Source organism: Pongo pygmaeus, chromosome 1 (assembly GCF_028885625.2).
Source record: "Pongo pygmaeus isolate AG05252 chromosome 1, NHGRI_mPonPyg2-v2.0_pri, whole genome shotgun sequence".
NCBI lineage: Eukaryota > Metazoa > Chordata > Mammalia > Primates > Hominidae > Pongo > Pongo pygmaeus.
This window is the reverse complement of record NC_072373.2, coordinates 62,299,413-62,316,021: the sequence shown is the minus strand read 5'-3', so window position 1 is coordinate 62,316,021 and position 16,609 is coordinate 62,299,413. Positions and strand designations below refer to the sequence as shown.

At 39.5% G+C, this 16,609-nt stretch overlaps 1 long non-coding RNA gene across 1 annotated transcript in view; it reads left to right on the top strand.

Moving 5' to 3' along the window:
• Window positions 1–12,681, top strand: part of LOC129041430 (uncharacterized) — a 33,900-nt gene extending 21,219 nt beyond the window's left edge. The window contains exons 2-3 of the long non-coding RNA XR_008503876.1: window positions 5,394–5,514; window positions 12,479–12,681. This is a non-coding gene — a long non-coding RNA (uncharacterized LOC129041430). The remainder of the gene's footprint in view (window positions 1–5,393; window positions 5,515–12,478) is intronic.
• Window positions 12,682–16,609: the final 3,928 nt, after the last annotated feature.

The following is a 16,609-nucleotide window of genomic DNA, read 5'->3' as shown; positions in this document are numbered from 1 at the left end:
TATCTTTGTATTTTTTTTTATTAGCTTACTCTTGGATCTCATTGAGCTTCTTTAAAATCAGTATTTTGAATTATTTATCTGATATTTCAAAGATTTGATTTTCATTAGGATTTTTTGCTAAAGAGTTAGTGTGATCCTTCAGGGGTGTCATAACACTCTGTTTTTTCTTGCTTCCAGAATTGTTTCACTGGTTCCTTCTCATAGGGAGAAATTATTTTCTCTTCTTATTTTTGAATTTTTTATTTGGATGGAACTTTTTTCTTCCCTTGAGGATATGACTATAATGTATGTTCCATAGGGTCACTTGGCTTTGGTTCTGAGTGGTTTCTGTGGTAAAGACTCTGTATGTAGAGCCTTGGTGTATATATCCTTAATGTGGTGACTTTCTCAAATGCTGATTGTAGCAGCAATGTACTGGGGCATGTGAGCAGGCTCATGGCCTCCTGCAGGGTCAGAATGGTGGAGGTCTCCAGAAGCTTCTTATCTTGTTCCCATGCGCTGTGCACTTGTGTCAGCAGATTTAGTATTGGGTTGTATAGTTTAACCTCCAAGCCAGTAGGTGGTTCTTTCATGTAAGAACCAAGTGTGGTGGTAGTGGAAGGACTGATGCTCGTTGGAAGGATTGATGCTCGTTCTTTGTTTACATGGAGAAGCTCTTTGTTGGATCAGGCAATGGGTTGGTCTGCGGAATGCTCAGTGGCCTGGGCTCCCACTCAGCTCCACAGAAGGGTATGAGGCTAGTTGGAGCTGGACTGCACAAGCTCATCTTGGATCCCCCACTGGCAAGCACAAGCACCAGCCCTGACAGAGGTGCTTGGGAAGCTCATGGTGAAATGTGTTGAGATATCCTCAGAGTACGGGGGTGGGATTGCTCCAGCTCTATTGCCTGGACAGGCAGGAACACCTGCCTGTCACACCCTTATCCTGGTACTCAGCACACACAGTTCTGTCAGACACGCCTGTCCATATCCAGGCTGCAATGTTGCCAAGGGCGATAAAAGACACCTGCCTTGTAAGCTCATTGTCAAAATGGCTGTGGTACAGAACCTCCCCACTCAGCCCCAGACACAAAACCCTCTAGCTCTCCACTACAGGAATGCTGATGCTTTGTGTAGAGAGGGGACAGGGCCCCACCTTTCACATAACTCTGGGCCTAGTGTGAACACTGCCAGTGGGGATGCAGCCACCCCTAGTTACCTCAGAAAGGCTGTCCTCCAGCATACTTGTGCCAACTTCCTATGGGAGTGGCCACACCTGTGTTTATAGCAGTGAGCAGAGGGAGAATACCCCTCTCTATGCCTGGGCCTGAGCACAGAGGCTGCTTGGCCACTGGAATGGAACTACAGTCCTCCCTTGCAGAGCCAACCACAGCACCTATATCTCTTCTGGAAGCAGGACCATCATTTACAGATCACAAATGGGGAACACTTGGGCACTGAAAAGCACATGATCTGGTTTTCTTTGTCCCAAGAGGTACTCCCTTTGCGAGCTGCACTCTCCCTTCTTTTAGGAGCAGCACTGCCTCCCCAGGGACAGACGCCCTCCCCAGGGGATAGACCCCTGGAAATTCTGCAGCTTCCTTAGGTCCAGCCAGTCCTTTGCAGCTGACATAATCTGAGCAGGCACTAGGGAATGTCTGCAGGGGTTCCCGTGATATGGAGACACAAGGGCTGAGATTCCCTGGGTAAGACACAGTTATCTGATAGCTTCACCAAAAGTATGGTGCCTGGTCACCACTGCTCAAGTTAGAAGGAGGGTGAATAACCTGTAGTGAGTTGGTAGTCTGATAATGCCCTCAAAAAATCACCAATTTGCTGTCTATACCAGCCTATACCAGTGTTTGGGTTCACAAAGGTAGAGGAGCTGTCTGACAGTTCAGATATCAGAAGTCAGCCACAGGGATTAGGGGAGCCCAAACACTCCCACCTATCTTTCTGATGAAATACCAGTTGCCTGGGGTTCTCAGCTAATTTCTGTCAGCCTCTTGCTTTTCTCTTTTTCTGTGCCCCAGCTTCTTCATGTGAGTTCTGCACTAGGTTCCAACACTTTCCCCTTGATATTCTATTTGAGTTATGATTACAAGTAAGTAATCTTGGTTCCTCTTATGACAACTGGTGTCTGGTCTCTAGTCAGCCTTCTTGAACTAGAACCTCATGTCACAATGTTTACAAAATAATTTTACTTTGTATAATATTTGGAATAAAATATACTATAACATACTTAACCATTTTTTCTTCTTTCCATCTAGATTTTCTGCATGCTGTTTTTAACATCATTTGAATGTCATTCTCATTCCTGAATACATCTAGATTCACATGCTCAAAATCTAAAAGATTCATAAGGATAAACCTTGGAAAGGCTCTCTCCCTCTCAGATACCAGCCATGACCTACATGCTATTTAAATTAGTCTCTAGTCTTCAGCCCTCACCAGTGCACAAGTGAGTTGGCAACATCTCTCACCCTTATTCCTCCTCCTGTGGCATGATCCAGGCTTTCCTAAATCAGGATCCTGGAAAGATTGCCTTCAGGAGCCACTAGTGTTGATCTCAACTCTATACTTTAATGCTCCTACTATTGCCCTTGTTGCTATAGGTAACATTGCTAAAGGGTAACCTTGAGGAGACCTTGGTTTTAGCTGTTACATCAGCATCATGCCTGTTACCATGGGTATTCTAGTGGCTGGTGTTGCTGCTCTAGTGTAACCGCCCAATGGGTTCTTCTTGTCTGCTGTCCAGATAGAGTCAATTTATCAAGGCAGGGGAATTGCAATAAAGTGTTTAATTTGCACAGAGGCAACTGAACAGGAGACCAGAGTTTTATTATCAATCAGATTAGTCTCCCAGAGAATTTGAGGACTAGTATTTTTCCAAGGTAGTTTGGGGGAGGTGGTTTGGGCGGTTAGGCAATGTGTGCTTGCTGCTGATTGGTTGGAGGCATAAACATGTGGGAAATGGTCCTCTTGCATGCTGAGTCACTTCTCTGTGGGGCCACAGGAGGAGTTGGTGGGTCCAGGCGGAGCCATTGGTGTCCAACATATAAAAAAACCTGAAAAGATATCTCAAAAGGCTAATTTTAGGTTCCACAATGGTGATGTTATCTGCAGGAATACTTGGGGAAGTTGCATATCTTGTGAACACTTGTATATAATGGCTGGCAACTGTTTATGTCCACACTTAGCAGAATTCAGGCTTATCCATCCACCTAGTCTGGTGGTGTCTCATTAACTTTACAAAGGTGGTTGAGTTTTGGGGAAGGGTTATTATCATTTAAACTATAAACTAAATGGCTCCCAAAGTTATCTTGGCCTAAGCCCAGGAATAATTAAAGGCAGCTTGAAGGCCAAAGGAAAGATGGGATTTAGCCAGATCAGATCTTCACTGCCATTATTGTAATTTTTGCAAAGGCAGTTACACTAGCAAGGACTATATCTTAAGTGACCATGGAACATCATTTGAAATGACACACCTTTGAGCCAAAGTCGATATTATCAATGTTCATACTGGGCAAACAGGTATCAACTGAGCAAGCTGGCACCTATGGTCAACTTAATTGTAGCAGGCGCTTTCTGTGCACCAACATTAGATTCATTAGATTTTATTTCCTTGATTTCTTACAGCCTGCTTTCCTGAAGACCTCAGAAGAAGTTCATCTGAGTGAATGGGGAGAAAATAGGATACTATCAAGGCCAAATCCATCCAAGCCATATTTTAATTGATACAAAACCTGAACACCTATGGTACACGCTGAGTGGTTGGGAATTAGTGTTTATTTTCACTCTTGCCAGAGTCTTAATTACAGTTCTATGGCGTTTGGGGTTGCCAGTTGTTCTAAATTTCCTTTCTCTTGTCTACTAAGAAGCCCATTAAGTTTGTGTAAGGTGAAACTGGAGGCTGCAAAGAATAGCCAAAGGAGCAGCTTCCAAGGGCCTGAGATTGAAGCTTCTTTCATGTTTTGTCAAAGAAATCCCACACTTAAGGGAAGGTGTGGTGCCAGACCTTTCCTTTATAGCTTTAGCTATATGTTGTAATTGTCTTTTTTATGGTTTAGTTTTATATTTAGGGATCATAGGAGGAATTTGATTTTGGAGGGCCTTTGATTTTATTAACATTTTATGATATATTAAGGGTGTGAAAAGAAAAATCTTTGGTTCCCCAAATCACTAAGCTAAAGGAAGAAGGCAAGCTGGGAAGTGCTTAGGGCAAACCTGCCTCCCATTTTTTTCTTTTCCTTTTTTTTTCTTTTTTTGAGATGGAGTCTTGCTCTGTCACCCAGGCTGGAGTGCAGTGGCACGATCTCAACTCACTGCAACCTCTACTTCCTGGGTTCAGGCAATTCTCCTGCCTCAACCTCCCAAGTAGCCAGGATTACAGGTGCCCGCCACAATGCCCAGCTAATTTTTTGTATTTTTAGTAGAGACGGCGTTTCACCATGTTGGCCAGGATGGTCTCAAACTCCTGACCTCGTGATCTGCCCACCTCGGCCTCCCAGAGTGCTGGGATTACACTTGTGGGCCTCCGCACCTGGCCTCCTGCCTCCCATTCTAAAGTTATCCCTCTGATCACTGAGATAAATGCATATCTGATTGCCTCCTTTGGAAAAGCTAAACAGAAACTCAAAAGAATGCAACCATTTGTCTCTCACCTGGAAGCCCCCTCCCTGCTTCGAGTTGTCCCACCTTTCTGGAGAGAACCAATGTACATCTTACATATTTTGATTGATGTCTCACATCTTCCTAAAAAGTATAAAACCAAGCTGTGCTCTGACCACCTTGGAAACATGTCGTCAGGACCTCCCGAGGCTGTGTCATGGGTACGTGTCGGCAACCTTGGCAAAATAGACTTTCTAAATTAACTGAGAGCTGTCTTGGATATTCGAAGTTCATATTTTGGTAACTATGAAGGGATTCTGAGTGGAGGTGCCCCTGACCTTTGGCAAATCTCCTATCAGTGTTTGGTACCAGCCTGAGATATCTTTATGGCTCAAACCAATAGAACAATTTGCTGAGTCCTGGAAGCACCACCTCCAGAGAATTCATCATCTCCCAAAATGTGATTGTGATCTAAAGTTTATTTTGCTGTACAACTCCTTTTTTGGGGAGTTTTAGTTTTTTTCAATACAAAGAAGGCAAGTTTTTCCTGCTTCCATGACGTTGGAAGGCAGGTAACTCCTTTAAGGAGTTTGAGCTAGCGTTCAGCAGGGAAAATGAGCTTGAGTTTTTTCCTGCTTCCCCATCCCTAGGTAAGTAACTGAATTGGGGTTTGTCTTGCTAAAGTTAAGCTTAACAACCAGCTGGTCTTAATTTCTCCTTACCATTAGAGCACTCCATAATTGTCTAAGTTGTGCAATTGTTTTGCTTAACTTTGGTTTGTTTCTGTTTTTGTTACTGTTTCAGTGTTTTTTCCATTGGGTTTGACCAACTCTATACCCGACTTGATCAAATCCGAAGGAAAGCTTCCAATTATGGGGAACAAGTCCTCTGAAGTGGCTAAACTCCCACACACACAAAAGAAAAGGTAGGGTGGTGGGGGGAGAAAAACAGCCAACAAAAGGAAAAAAAAAGGAAAGATTTTTGATTTTGACTACTTAAGGGGCTTTATTTACATAACAAGGCCACATATTTGGTAGCCAGGCCAAACTGAAAGAGCAATGGCTGTCGCCCATGCTGCAGTTCCATAGCTAAGGTTCTGCTTTCTTTTTTTCACCACAACAGCCTGGGTTTGGTTCCTAAATCAAGCCCTTTCTGGTTTGATACTTGGTACTTCTGAAATAGCAGCAATTCGTCCTAGCTGAAATATGGTAATGAGATTTAAAAAGTTTTTTTTAAAGGACCTCAATGGTTAAAAGTCAGCTTAATTAAAAGCTAACATCCAAGATATGTGAGTGTGTGTGTGTGTGTGTGTGAGTGTGTGTGTGTGAGAGTGTGTGTGTGTGTGTGTGAGAGAGAGTGTGTGTGTGTGCGCACACGCGCATGGGCACATATGTGTATTTAAAAGGCTTTCATGGGTTTTTTTGTTTTGTTTTCCTAAGAATTGTTTAGAACAATGAAATTTTCTTAAAAGGTTGATCGACTCTTAATAAATCATAAGATATTTTAATTTTTTTAACCCAAAGTTTAACTTTTATTGCATCTTACCATTTTCAGTTTTCTCTCCCCTTTTAAAAGGCACGAAATGGTTACTCTCTCCTTCAACTCTGCTTTGAGTAGTCCCACCTTTTTGGACGGAACCAATGTAAATCTTATATTTATTGACTGATGTCTCATGTCTGCCTAAAATGTATAAAACCAAGCTGTGCCCAACCACCTTGGGCACATGTCATCAGGACCTCCTGAGGCTGTGTCACGGGCACATGTCCTCAACCTTGGCAAAATCAACTTTCTAAATTAACTGAGACCTGTCTCAGATATTCAGGTTCACAAGAGTAACAAAAATTAACTTGATAAGATAAATTAAAGGCTACTTCTGCCAATATTTTGAGACCAGTATATTTTAACAACATTTTTATTTAATGATTTCTGTCTTTCTTGTATAGTCATGCAGAATTCACAAAAAGGACAGGACACAATGTTTGAAGGCTCTACCTGACCTGATTTAGACATCTGAAAACCACCGCTTGAAAGACATGGATCAATTAAATCCAAATATTTTAAGTATCTAAAAAGTTAAATTGGAAACTGAAAAGACATGCTTGTCTTATGCTTCACAAAATTGCCTAAGAATTGGATTTTTGAATGTGGAATTATTCTACATAGCTCTCCTGAGCTCTCAACATTAGGCAGCCTACCACGTCGAAATGGTATAATCAATCCATAGATGAACACTCTTAAAGAAAGCAAATGTTCCCAAATTCCATAAAGATTGATGATGTCTCTGAAAGGATGGCATATACTTTGTGACAGAGTAAGATTTCTTTTCTGTCTTGGGAGCCATTGACTGCAGTCACATTGCTATTCAAGTAGTGGTAGTTAATGATTTAATCTTTATTAATAGGAGAAAAGATTCTATTTGTTTAATATGCAGGTTATTTGTGATGCTAAATGCAATGTAATTGATGTAATTTAAAAGTTTCAGAGATAATGTCATGATTAATTCATCTGTAAACAATCTGGCATCTTTCATTTTATTGAGGCAGGCAAAATTTTTAACTAGCTGAAATGTGAGTAAGAACATTTATGACAACAATTATCATTTAAAAATACAATGCAGTATGAAAGATGAATGTCCTACAGGGCATTGTGCATTTGCTGTAAGGTCTTAAGAGCTGTAATGCGGCATGATTCATTATCTCTGTATGAAAGAAACACGAGGGCAGCATAACTAGCGTTGTGTCTTTGGACTGAATAAGGTTTTAGAATTTCACAAAGGAGATCACTGAGTATATTTCAAGGGTCAATTTCTTGAGATTTTGCTGCCCCTATGCAACTATTCATTCATTGAATCATTTATTCATCCATTCAATGAATATCATGGAGTGCCTTTTAAAGGACAAGTGCTTTGGAAGAACTGGGGATATGTATATATAGATTGTTTCTGCCATCAAAGAACACCTAAAGTATTAAAGAGTATAGTTTAACTAAGATTCAATTAATATCCCACGAAATACATAAAATGGATACCATGGGAGCAATGAAAGAAGGCATTTAACCCAGGCTTGGGAGACAGGCTGATCAGAAGCTGTTGGAGGAATTGACATGTGAAAACTGTATCTTGTTAAAGGATGCAGATAAAGCCACTGAAAAGTTATTCCAGGCAGAGAAGATGACATACAAATGCAAGAGGTTTAAAAACAAAGCAAAACAAAACCGTATGTATTATTCGTGAACCATACCACATATTTTTTGATGTTGGAGAGCAATGTGCAAGGCAAGAAATGTTGCGGAGCAAGATCGGGGATAGAAAGATTCTAGAATGTGGAGGGTCATGTGGACTCTATTATACAATTTAGAATTTATTCTATAGATTATATAGACCTATGAGAGCACTATTTGTTTAGGTAAATTACTTTAGGGCTTTGAAAGGGATGAGACTAGAGGTGCAGAGGAAATATTTAGTATCGTGATGATGTAATCTGGGGAAAAAACGATACAGACATAATTACCACTGGGCTATGGCCATAATTTGGGAGTGAAATAAGAAAATTTAGCCTAAATTTGCAGTTTCAAAAGCATAGAGATTAAAGGCAGAATAAACAGGGGGATTTCAACATACAGTGAAGTAAGGGTTTAAGTAGGGGGCACAGAAGGAAGAGCCCATAAAGATGACAAAAAAAAAATGATGAGAAAAACACTCCAACAATTAAGAGAGTGTTATAAAAATCTAAGGAACAAGGAACTAACAAAGTTCTAATGATGTGGTAAAAATAAGAAAGATAGCTTTAACTATTAGATTACCCATCAATAACTTTGGAAAAACAGTTTCGGTGGAATACTATGGGTAGAATACAAATTTCTGTGGGTAGTGTAGTGGATAGAATTGGGAGTTGAAGACATGGAGATGCAGTATTGATAGTTGTGTCCCTGAGAGCACATAGCCTGGACACTGGATGTCCTGGATCCTCAGCTTGCCATTGGCCATAGCCAATGTTGTAGTGAGATACATAAAAAAACAGCCAAATGGTTACTCATTATTATTGGCTAAAACTTTTACCCCAAACTCCAATGTATTCATCTACTGAAATAAACCAAATTGATGATGCAACTCCTCAAACGCAGACCTGCCTGTAAAAAGAGTTGGGCCAGTGAATTGTGGTGAGAAAGTGGGTATTAACTTCAGGAATTGCACCTGTGATGAAAGAATAAGTGTGGAATAAAGTCATATATCAACACATTAAGTCCAAGTGTGGAATAAAGTTATATATCAACAGATTAAGAGCAAGCAGGTGGGCTTTCTTTTTGTGGAAGGTAGGTTAGGAATGTTTATTTTTCAAATGTAGTGTTTTCTAAGCTATTTACAAATGTTAACTAAGCGTTTTTTTTAACTTAATTTGATGAGGTAGAAATTATTGTTGTAGATGAGTAAATAGAAACACAGAAAGAGTAAGTAAATTGCCCAAAGTCACTCACACATATTTGAGTAGAAGTGTCAGGATTTGAACTCAGGCAGTCTGGCTTCAGAGTCTCTGCTCTTCCATGCTGTAAATACACTATATTGTATAGGTTTTTTTTAATATATATTTATTAATAAGGACGTAGAGTAGTGAATTAAAGGTATCACTTGGAATCTCCTAAATCCAGTTTTGCTTAATAATAATTAAAGAGGTCTTTTAATTCAGAACTTTAGGCCAGGTGCGATGTCTCATGCCTGTAATCCCAGTACTTTGGGAGGCCAAGGTGGGAGGATCACTTGAGGTCAGGAGTTCAAGACCAGCCTGGCTAACATGGTGAAACCTCATCTCTACTAAAAACGCAAAAATTAGCTGGGTGTAGTCGAGCACGCCTGTAATCCCAGCTACTCTACTCAGGAGGCTGAGGCAGGAGAATGGCTTGAACCCAGGAGGCAGAGGTTGCAGTGAGCCTAGATTGTGCCACTGCACTCCAGCCTGGGCGACAGAGCAAGACTCTATCTCAAAAAAAAAAAAAGAACTTTAGACACACAACCATAGTTTAATTATAAAAAATTAAACTCACGTCATATAATGAGTTCTTATATCAAGTTATCTATAATGTCAAAAATAACACACAGGTGCATTAAACTATTTATTCAAACCTAGCGCTGAGTTTATAAAATAAATTACCTTCGAGAATAAGAAATCCAGGACTGGAAGAGAATGCAAACATTTTGGAATGAGCATTTAGAAAAATGAGACAATGTGATGGGGATTTAACTAGAGATTAGTAAAAGGCATGTTAATCAGCTACGAAGTCTGACTGAGTCTGACCAGCATACGTTGGCAGTGGACCAACCGGCCTGGCTTTATGACTGGACTTTCACGAGCAACAGTCAATAGAGCAGGAAGATATGTGCATATGTATCCATGTGTCTGTGTGTCAGGGGTTGAGGAAGCAAATGATCCTTTCTACAATCAGGGTTGCTGAAGGGAAAGGCAGTAAGGCAGATGGATAAGGGAGCAATTGGAATTTTAGGAATATATATTTACATAGTTTTGTACAGTTCAGTAATAATCCAGATAAATTGCTTAGGCCAGATGGTTGGTTTATCCAGCCATGCAGTGTGCCTTTTTGTATGCAAATGAAATGTCTACATATCAAGAGAGCCTTGGGCAGAATCCAAAATGGAGCAGTCAATTTGCCCTAAAAGGTGATAAATTTAGGACCCAGAGAGGAGAATACTGGAGGTCAACAATATTGTTTCCTAATATGTCCTAGTGATTTAATTTTAATAAATTGATGTGAACTCGCTGGTCATCTAATTGTTCTCTAATAGATGTATTGTAGAGACTTTCTTTTTCTTTTTTTTGCATAAGTATGGCACAGAGGAAGCTAATAAAACTAAAGTTTTCTGCAACTTTACGTTGATTCAAACCATTTCAATTTCAATTTCTCAAAAGCTCATCATTGGGAGAAAATTAAAGAGCCCCTAAATGAGTATGAAATTACAAATTCTCACAACAGCCGCAAAGAAATGCCTATCAGATCAAAGTTGGGGAAGAAAGCACAGTTAAGTAGAATGAGAGTGAATCCTGAAGATCATGATTAAGCCAATGATGGCTACTTCATCTGAAATCTCTGCCATCCTCAATAAATGTGTGCTTTATCAATTAATTCTTTCTCCTTTGACTAGGGTGGGATAGGGGAAAGGTGGCTCTCAAGTTGACCCATGCCTAGCTTCAAAAGAAGAGCTGGCAATTCAAATATTTTCTTGATAATTTAGGATTGGGAAGTCACATTGCTGAGTTTTCTATGATTAGAAACTAAAGGAAAATTTGAAAGAGAGATAAAGTATAAAACAGCATAAATTATGGCTAAACAAAGGATTCCTTCAGGAAAAGAGAAGAGGATAGGGCAGAAATTCCATGAGTGACAGATCAAGCAGCCCCTGAAGTTGTTTTAGAAAAAGAAATTAGTGATCTTGGTGAAGTGGGTTGACTAATCATTTTGGTAAACTCTTCTGTTCCCTTCCTTCTGAGCCCTTGCCACAGAAACTAAACATATGACCCAAGCCTCACCAAATATATTACTTCATTTGCCTAGCAACAATGATTGGTCCAAGGCATAAGCCTGTGACCCAAGCAGGACCAATCAGATTTTGTCCCCTGGGGTTGTTATTTGGTCATTGATAGGAGGAAATACTTTTACCCCTGAGGATTGCTAGACTGAGATGCTGGTAGTAATAGTAATCTTCCCTAGTCACTGGAGTAGCCTGTGTGCAGCAGGAGAGAAAGAGATCTGCCCCGCGGAAAGAGAAACAAAAGTCAAAATCAGAAACAAATGGAGAGGGGATCTTCATTCCTATTCAAGAAGCTCTGACTGTGTGGCCTCAATTCTGTAAGCTACACTTGAAATCAGGTATTCTGACTTGGTTACTGACATCTTTCAGGTCCCAGTTTTAAGTCCTATACTCATCTAAACAAAATTAGCCACCTAAAAATAATGAGTCACTCCCCACCTCCCCAGTCACCCAAGAGTGTGTTCTTTGTAAAAAGGGCACCATTAAGTAAAATGGGAGCTTAAGAAATCGAATCATAGAAGGCTGTGGTCAGAAAGAAGAATTTCTGAATTGAAGAGCTTGATCATGCAGCAATTCTGAGAGATGGTGAGATCTAACAGAAGCAATGAGGTTGTTTAGATATTATCAGTGCATACTTTCTGGGGGTCATGAGAATGATATCTCAGAGACACGGGTAGAAAATGTCGTTTCATTTAGAAAATCATTCAGAGGAAAAGGGAATTAGAGGTTAATATGACATAGCAATGAGGATTTTTAGACAATGGTATATGAAATCAGAAGGGAAAATTTGTTGAACCATAATGGAGGAGAAAAATATCAGATGAAGCAGCAAAACTGTAATGAAATCTACTAAACACATTGAGTGTCAGGTACAGGCAGAATATTAGATTATTTCTATTTTAAATTTTATAGCACAAGTGAAAAGTTGTTTGTTTTTGTTTTTCATTTTTGCTATTTGGGGTAACAAAGAGAACATTTATGAAGAAGAGAAAGACACTCCATTAGGAATAGAGTCTGCAGAAATAGTACAATTTATGTCCAGAGAGAACTTGGCTTGTGAGGGCTGCCTACTTGATGCGAATGTTGTTTGATGTCTATCACTTTGATTTCCACAGGAACCATAGAGATATTCCAAGACCAAAGGTGTGGCTAAGTATAAAGTAATGGGGTCTCTAAATTAACGTCCACTTGGTGGCAGTAGACTGTGGTTTTTATTAATAACACTAGTCTTTAAATATATTTGTAGTATATTTAATTACCACTGGAATCTTAAGATTTTGCTACGCAAACTGTTATTTCCAATATGTACATATCTTAGAGAATCATTTATTGTAATTGTCTTCTTTTCCAGATGAGTCTATGCCCAGGACCATCAGATAATTGAGTCCTGTACAAAAGCTTCTGACTAATCCATGTGCTCTGGCTCAGGACTATACAGAGAAAAGACACAGTTTCTAAATTGATCATTCAAAATTAAACATATTTATGATATTTGCTCCATGATATGTATCTCTCATCTGTTAGCTCAGGCAGAATTAAAATGCAAGACAATAATGTTCCATGCCACTGTGCTTACTCGGGTCTCTCACATTGGTGTACTTCTGGCACAAAGTCACATGACATTTGAGTAATAGCTGTCTCCTGTGTGGAGTTTACACCACATGATGTCAGGGGCCATTCATTCTATTCCAATTACATAAATCATAGATTAGGATAGGTCTTGGCAAGGACTGGGTACTATATGAATATTTTTGAGTAAATGTATGAGCACAAAATATTTTACGTGGTTATATATCTAGTAAAACATGCAAGGCTAACATATCCTTTTTCATTAGACTTCAAGAAAACTCCAGCTAATATTTATCAGAAAAAGAAAACCAGGAAAAATGAAAGAAGCAATAAAATTAAAATCTCGGACAGACCAAAAATAAATGATACAGAGCATTTAGGTAGTCAGAAGCTGTGCTAACTGGTTTCCAAACAAGGTAAAGAACAGCCTGCTAGGAACACACTGTATCTCAAAGGGCAAAACAATAACGTCAAACCTTTCTCCTCTGCATTGCAAATACCATTTGCATTTCAATGACACTACACTCTAAAGAATATGCTCTACTAAGTTTGTTAGATAAGCCACATGTGCTGTGTTTCAAATCACATAGTAGTAAATGTGTTCCAGTTCTTTGATAGATTTACATAATTCCCTAACTGGACTACCACTGATTCCCCTTAAGAAAGGTATATAGACTCTCTATGAAAAATAGAGTTTCTTAAATCCAACTTCCTATGTGGAATGTATTATTACTTTATAGGAAAATAATTTCTAGCTGTTTTCCTGTTGTTCCCAAGAGTCTTTCCAATTTCTTTATATATCTGTCTTAGAATGTTCAATTTTCTCAAGCCCCTTAAAAAATCATTCTTGCTTTTCTACTCATTTCCACTTGTTAATCTTGACCCAGTTTTCTCTTGGTTTCATATTTTATCATTCTACTTTTATTCCACTTTCTACCCTCTCCAACTCCCCTAAATAAATTGTTTTTTCAGGTCATCATACCCCTATTTGTTTTTCCTACAAAACAGGTAAGCTCAGATGGAACATTATCGAATGGTGAAAAGCATAAGTTTGTCTTAGGACACAAAGTTTCTAACAAAGATTGATTCTTCTCATATGAAATAACTGCTTCTTTATACTTTTCATGGCATTTTAGAATACAGGGTAGGATTGCAGTCCCTGAAATGTACCAATTCTGAATTAAATTAATTAATTAATTAATTTTCTCAGCACCCCACAGAGGTTGTGCCATCACTTTTTTGTATCATGCTGCCCCTGATTTTCCTCCCAGTGGGCCCGAAACATCCATCTTTCCACGAGTGTGGTCAGGAGATTAGGACTGTTATAAATGAAGTGCAAAGGGAATTACTATTCCAAGCAGAATTTTGCAGTCAGTAAGATGTTAAAGATTATCTAAAGAATATCAAGTCAAATCCAGAAGTCTCAGCTGAAGGTGTTTCTTCTTTAACATACAGATTTTATACTGCCCATCAATGAGGGTAAGCCTTGGGACAGATATATTCTAAGAAATGAGGATAGAGTAGAGAAAGAAAAACTCTGAAACTCTTCTTATGGGGCTGTGGAGCTGGGAGACTTTCAGAAATATGAGAAAGGAAATAAGAGAGGTAGATGACACATGAGTTTTCATGTTTTCTCTCCAAACAGATAGGCAGTCTGGAAAAGCCAAGGATGTGGGCTTTCGACTAGAATAATGTTTGTGACTCTGAAAGGGATTTGCCTTGGATGACTGCCCTGCACAGCTTCAGGGTGGCCACATCAGGGGAAACACAGTGGCACAGTGTGGTGACAGAGGGCTGATGTTCAGTATCTGAGTCATTCTTCCTGCGTGGCATGAATAGAGCTATATGTTCTAAGGAGGGAGTTTGGAGGTGGCTAAATGGAGAGTTGGATAGTCTGCCATGTGGCCAATTTTGTTGGTGATTCTGCAGATGAACTACCTGCACCAGGAGTCTGAGGGAGGATGTTACAGAAATGCAGAGAGGTCTACAATACAAGTAGGAGTTAAAATGGGTCAACTCTGAGCCTGGCGTGGTGACTCGGGCCTGTAATCCCAGAATTTTGGGAGTTTGAGGTGGGAGGATTGCTTGAGCTCAGGAGTTTGAGACCAGCCTGGGCAACATAGCCAAACCATCTCTACAAAAAATAGAAAAATTATGTGAGTGTGGTGGCGAGCACCTGTAGATCCAGCTACTTGGGAGGCTGAAGTGGGAGGAGTGCTTGAGCCTGGAAGGACAAGGCTGCAGTGAGCCATGATTGCATCACTGCACTCCAGCCTGAGTGACAGAGCAAAACCCTGTCTCAAAAAAAAAAAAAAAAAAAATGAGGTCAACTCAGCCACTGATTACTGCTAGACCCTGACCAAGTTAGAGAAGACAACCCAGTGGATTAAACCTTTCTCCAAATTAAGCCACATTGCTAGCATGTCAGTGATGATCAAGAGGTCAAAGTAGTGAGTGAGGGCTAAAGAAGTGAGAGCACACTTAATCTCAGAAGTATTTCAATCCATGGGCAAAAGGATATTCTTACCATGGGTAAGAGGAGGAAGTTTGCAGAAATCTGAAACATTGAAACAATTCTCTTAAAGACACTGGGAAAGACTTAAGTGTCCAAATTGTTTTAAATCAAATGAGTCTGTTTTTAATTTTTTCTCCAACTGGAGAAAATTTAAAATTGTTTTGGTTGGGGCCGAGGGTGAAGGAGTCTTGAAGAACGTTGGATCAGATATACCAAATGACCAATTTGATAGATTGATTGATTGACTAATTTTTTTTAAAACATTTAAGTTACTATGGGAGTAAATTCATAACTTTGCTACAAATGTTGTGGGAAAGTGGACAAGTCATTTCACTACTGTGAATACTAATTCACTAATTCACATTTCCATTTGGAAAAATAAAGGAGTTGGGCTGCATAATTCTTAAGGTCTTCTTTAGTTGGGAGAACCTATATGTATTTATAGTCTGTCTTTTTATGTAGAGAACACCAATGTCTAATTATTTACATTTATTTTTATGATAGAATTAAACTGATGTATTAAGCTGGCCTTTTTCAGACATACTTGCAACCAGAATCATCAATTTTGAAGACAGCAACCAAGCCAAGCAATGTGAGGTTACAGCTATAAAATAGAACAGAGATGTCTAGAGTATAGACACAGCCTGCCGCTTTGTGCTGATTGGTAAAGTGTTCCAGCCAACTGGGAGCAAATATTTCTCAGAAGCAGTTTCCTGCTCTCCTCCTCTCTTCGCCATGCCCACTGTGCCCAACATGGTTCCAGCTTGGTCACAGAAGACTTCGTCCTGGAATACAGCATTTCCCTATTTCAATCTCTAACTTTGTGTGTACTCTTTTCAATAAAAGCATATTTTTCGTTACCGTTCTGACCGTACTCCCTTCTTTGCTGGTTCCACAGCTGAGGTTTCTGCACCTGTTCCATAACTTCTGGGATCTGTCTCTGTTGCTGCAAGTATGCATTCCGTAAGTGTTAATAGGTCCATTCACTCTTCTGAAATCTGGGCAGCTTAAATCATATTACATTCTAAAGTATTTTTACTAGAATCAGTTCTACCCCCAACTCTGAGGGCAAACACAAGCACTTCTCTGTAAGTTCCTTGAGGTCAGAAATAGTCCCCTAGTCAGCCTTCTGCCTTCTGTAGTTCCTGGTCCATCAAGGTGCAGAGTACATATTCCACAGATAAATAGATAACTCTCATTCAATGCTCTGATCTTTCCTTTATCTTGTTTCCCTGGATATTCCTTTTTCACGGCTCTTTTCTATTTAATTTACCCACATACTCCTCTAATTCCATTCACTTACTTTCAACCAATTCTTTTCATTGCTTATAAACAGATGTTTAGACAGTTTGTAGACATGATCAGTAATATGACTCAACATTTTATCACTGCAAGATG